At 37.5% G+C, this 5,240-nt stretch overlaps 1 long non-coding RNA gene across 1 annotated transcript in view; it reads left to right on the top strand.

Moving 5' to 3' along the window:
- Positions 1-679, top strand: part of LOC111825153 — a 25,506-nt gene extending 24,827 nt beyond the window's left edge. Inside the window, exon 4 of the long non-coding RNA XR_002828271.1 lies at positions 223-679. This is a non-coding gene — a long non-coding RNA (uncharacterized LOC111825153). The remainder of the gene's footprint in view (positions 1-222) is intronic.
- The last annotated feature ends 4,561 nt before the right edge of the window (positions 680-5,240 follow it).

Here is a 5,240-nt window from a genome sequence, read left to right as displayed (position 1 = left end):
GGGAGGGTGGGGGTAAGGGGGAGAGATCAACCATAAGGACTTATATGCAAGCATATAGGCCTAACCAATGGACACAGACAACAGGGGGTGAGGGCATGAGTGGGGGGGGGGTAATATGGGGATAAGGACACATATGTAATAACTTAATCAATAAAAAAAAATGCTATCTGGGTTCCACACGGTGGTCTTGGAATAAAACTGTACATCTGTATTTTTTTTAAGTTCCGCAGTTGATTTTGATGCAGAGGACTAGTTGAGGACCACTACTTTACACTAAACTCCTTAGGGCAACCGGTTAGAGGGCTGGAAGCAAGACCATCACAAGTTCTGGAACAGCAGCAGCCCAAGAGGTCCTGACCTGGCACCAAGTGGTGATGTGGACACAACTCTGAGGCTCCTTCAAGTTTCTCCAGCTGAACACAAGGAACCCACCAGCTCCCATGAAGCAGTGTGGGTTTCAGCAGAGGGACACACTACTCCCAACTCAATATTTCACTGTTTTAAATAAAAAGGGGAAATGGAGAGGAAGGGAAAGGCAGAGCTCCTTCTGAAAGGTTGGAAGTTCCTTTGGGCTGCAAGGTGAGGGGGCTCAATCTTTCAGGCTGATTTAATAAAATGAAGAAGACAGTGATAGACAGTTTTATTTATTTCATTCCAAATGGTTTCCTTTGTATTTAATTTGCTGTTTTTATTAGAATTTAACACCTGAAATGGAATGAAAAAAATGTAATTTAAACATTAAAATTAGTTATTTCTTTACAACTCAAATATATCTGTCTGTATTTTCTACATAGTGGTTTTAAATATTTAAAAATGTTGTTCAAGTAGAAGGAATTTACATTGACTATTTCACATCCTCAATGTGGAGCCATGTATTTATACCCTATCTGTGTAATCACAGTGACCAATTACCCTGGTTTTCCCTGGGCTGAGAGAGTTTAGTTTCAAAATGGGGCCATCCTGGGCAAACCCAGCTTGATGGATGATCCCCCTTGATTATGTATTCATTCATTTGAGCAGCTGTGTTTTCCTGTTATTCATGCCTTTGAGTAGGCCTCAACAACTCTTATTCACTATAATTTTTTTTTGCATCAGTAAGTAATATGAATATTTCTGAAGACTGAATGGGCCAAGTAGATGGTAGGGTTGACAAAGTATACCTCTCAGTGTTCCACTGAGAGTATTCTCTTTGGTTCTATCTTATTACCCATCTCCCTTTTAGGCTGCAATCACCCAGAGTTGGAACCTCCAAGCCCCTCCGTCGGTTTCCTTTCTTACACAGGAAAATTTTGGTCTCTCTTAGTTTCCTTCTTCAGACTTCTTTTGCACTTCATCAATCCGTGATACTGTCTTCAAATAAGTGAAATTTTGAAGACTTAATTATCTCTCAGAAAGGAAATAATATTTTACTTCCCAATTTCCAGAACAGTGAGGCATTACTAATAATAAACTATTCTTGTTTAGCTAAGTTATATATGTACATACATTCATACCTACATCTGCCTATCTTACTATATATTCAGATATAAACACTTATTAGTATTTTTCAAGTTTTTGCTTTGATAAACAGTTCATACTTTGTACACAATTCTCAGTTTATGAAATTGACGACAAAAACCCACTATGATTCCCTGAAACATTAAAAATTAGATGTAATAAACTGTTGCGAATGTAAGGGAAACTCCTGCTTTACACATTGGATGATGTGGCATAATGTGTGTTCCTTTCCTTAATCTTATCAGTTCCACCAACCTTTTCCTGTGCTCCTTCCCACAGTAATTATTGGTGCATGAACATTTTGTTCTCATTTAATAGTGACTCGCCATTCATATTTACCCTCTGTGAAGAGGTCCGTTTGCCAGATGATATATAAATGATTCATTCACACCAGTGTTCTAAGTTCAAACCAAGGAAGACTGTGGGTGTACATAAAATGTTTGTCAGAGGGTTGTTGTTTTTTCTCTTGGAAAAGCCTATTAGGAATCTTATTTTTATTTCTATCCATAGCAGTGGGGAAAGTGTTGACTGAAAAGATTGGTTATCATATAACACAGTAATTTTTCAATTATCCTCTTTAGAGAAGTGAAAAGAACATTATCAGGTTGAACAATCAATTAAGCTAAAATAGCAATTAAAATTTCACAGTGATTTTTCTTCTTCCTCTTTTACAATATTCCTTAAGCATCTTTGTCAGTAGCCACTCATTATTCTTGCTAAAACCAACAGAATTGGCACAGATGTGAAAAATAAAACAGATAAGAATTATCATTTTAAGCAGCTATTTGGTGTTAGCTGGGGATTTATGGTTTTTAATTTAATCTTTACAGTAATTTTTGTTTCAAAAAAAGCTTCATTGAGATATAATTCACATACCATTACAACAACTATTTAAAGTAGATATTTTATATTCTGTTGGTGAGAAAAGTGATACTCAGACCAGTGAATTCATTTGTCAGCTTTGCTTTGAACCCATATCCGTCTAATTTCAAAGCCTGCATTCTTCCTACTGTACCTCGGGGCCTCCTTTGTTACTCTTGTCCCAAGAAATAATGTCAATAGCTGCTAAAATGCTCTCTGAAGAGTGGGGATAGTCCTTGTTTGGTAGGATATATAATTCTAGGGGAGCATGAGGCTGGAGACCACTTTATTTCACTCTCAGTGAGTTAAATGTTTCATTATTTTTGCTTCAAAGTCTTAAAATCTAAGCTATTATTACTTGTGACATGAAATAGCATCAGAGTTTTAAAATATCTCATATTTTACTCTTATAGAATTCGTGGAATGGGTAGAACTAGTTATTCTCATATCCTCCTTCTTAAGAAGTTCTGATCAGGAGATGAGAGTTTGATTTCTGAACCTGCTACCTTGGGCGATTCATTTAGTCTTTCTGAAGCTCACTTTTGTCATCTGTAAAGTGAGCCTTCTTCATCTTTCTAATAATGCTTTTTGCTTTTCTCCATGAGCACTCATACTTGTAGTCATTTCCCTTGGGTCTGAAGGCTAAGGGTTTCCAACTCCATGAACCAGGACTGGCTACATAATTTGCAGTGCTCAGTGCAAAATGAAAATATGGGACTTCTTGTTAACCACAATATTAAGTATTTCAAGATGGCAACAGCAGACCATTACACAAGCATAAAGCCTCTGTGAGAATGCGACCCTGTATGACTGCACAGATCACATGTTCATGTTGTGGGCCCTGCTGTGAACTTGGTGAAGATCTCCTGGGATCATGAATGAGGCTTGATGTTCCCCGGCAATCAGCCCAAGGCATAGTCCCAAATCTTACTTCCTTTGGAAGGAAGGTCTGACCTATGCGTAGGAAGCGCAGTGTAGGTTTCAAAAGCTTGTTCTCTACAGTCTGGTATCTCTAAATTGAAACCATGGTCTGCTGCTTAACACCTATACAATCCTGGGCAAATGAATCCCTTAAACCTGATTTCTTTATCTTTAAAAGGGGAATAATGATAGAACAAACTTTTTAGAATTGTTGCAAATTATAAATGAGAAAATTCATGCATGGTATTGGGAATATAGGAAGCACTCAATAAAAGCCCTTATGATGGATTTTTTTGTTATTTTACAGCCCTGAAATATTCCTTTGTGAATCTGGTGAGAGTCCTTACATGTTCCCTTCCAGAATGAGGTTTCTGGGAAGGTTCTTTGGCTACATCATTAAGCTGGACATAAAATAATTTCTGATCTACTGTTTCTCTGTTTCTGATTGGTGCTCACTAATACGATGTTATCCTGCACAAATATTATAATTTTCCAAAATGTCAGTTCTGCCAGTGCTGGAAAGATCCTGAGTATGAAGGAAGTGATAGTTTGACATGCTGAAATTAACAAGATAACATATTGACAGGATGTTTTGAGTTACCAAGAGTGGAGGCATCATCAAAATTATTGTGCATTGCTAAAACAGCTTAGTGCACCAGGGTCCTTGGAGAATCTTATAAAGCCTTTTTTTAAAAAAGATAAGTGACTTCTGTAATTTTTTCCTGTTAGGTATTTTAAATCTTTAGTAATAATGACCAGTGATAAACTGGTGGTGGGTATATACACTACCAATCAGAAGATGCCCATCAGAAGATGCCCTAGCAGTGGTCGGCAAATTCATTAGTCAACAGAGCCAAATATCAACAGTACAACGATTGAAATTTCTTTTGAGAGCCAAATTTTTTAAACTTAAACTATATAGGTAGGTACATTGTTATTAACTTAATTAGGGTACTCCTAAGGCTTAGGAAGAGCCACACTCAAGGGGCCAAAGAGCCGCATGTGGCTCGCGAGCCGCCGTTTGCTGACCACGGCCTAGGGTAACATCCAATGAGACCATACACACCATGATCCAGTAAAAGCATCATACACACCAGGGAAGCATCATCAGTTGGTTATAGTTCCTTGTGATCCACTCAGGCAGTCACATATACAAGGGAATGCCAACCTATTTGGTTAGGTTTGGCCTTAAGGAAATGAAGGAATCCACCTCTCCAATAATTGCTCTTCTGACATTTTAGCATTTGCTGTCACCTATAAGAGTTATAGCCTGTGCCAGGCTGGTGTGGCTCAGTGGCTGAGCATCAACCTATGAACCAGGAGGTTACAGTTCGATTCTTGGTCAGGGCACATGCCTGGGTTGCAGGCTCGATCCCCAGTGGGGGGCATGCAGGAGGCAGCAGATCAATGATTCTCTCTCACCATTGATGTTTCTATCTCTCTCTCCCTCTTACTTCCTCTCTGAAATCAATAAACACATTTTAAAAAAGAGTTATAGCCTGCATGGAAGTACTTTTAATATTACATAGGTCAAGAGTTAAAAACAGTACAGATCATAGAAACATAAAGGAGATCTGAGGTATTCAAGGACCATTTGGAAATTACTTTGAACCTACTGGATAGCTTAAAATAGCAATTTTCACAATATACTAACCACCATAAACATGACTTCAAAAGAATACATTTTAAAGAAATAATTATATTAAACAGTATTGCTTCCCTGGTTATTATTTTGTAAACTCACGCCCCTCCCCGCCAAAATAAAATCTGAGATTTTTTGCTAATTTGTACACTTAGTGAATATTCTCAGTTATTTAAAGCCTAATTTAAACAGTAAACTAAATGAAAAGCAAAATTTTATTCATCTTTTTATGGAAAAAATAATGAATCATGTAGAATCAGAATAAGTTTGTTGTAAAAGGCACATTGTCAAGAATGTTGTCCCCAATTAAGTGAGTAGT

This window comes from Myotis lucifugus, unplaced genomic scaffold, assembly GCF_000147115.1.
Source record: "Myotis lucifugus unplaced genomic scaffold, Myoluc2.0 scaffold_15, whole genome shotgun sequence".
NCBI lineage: Eukaryota > Metazoa > Chordata > Mammalia > Chiroptera > Vespertilionidae > Myotis > Myotis lucifugus.
Note: the sequence above shows the minus strand (reverse complement) of the source record. Positions and strands in the feature narration are given on the sequence as shown.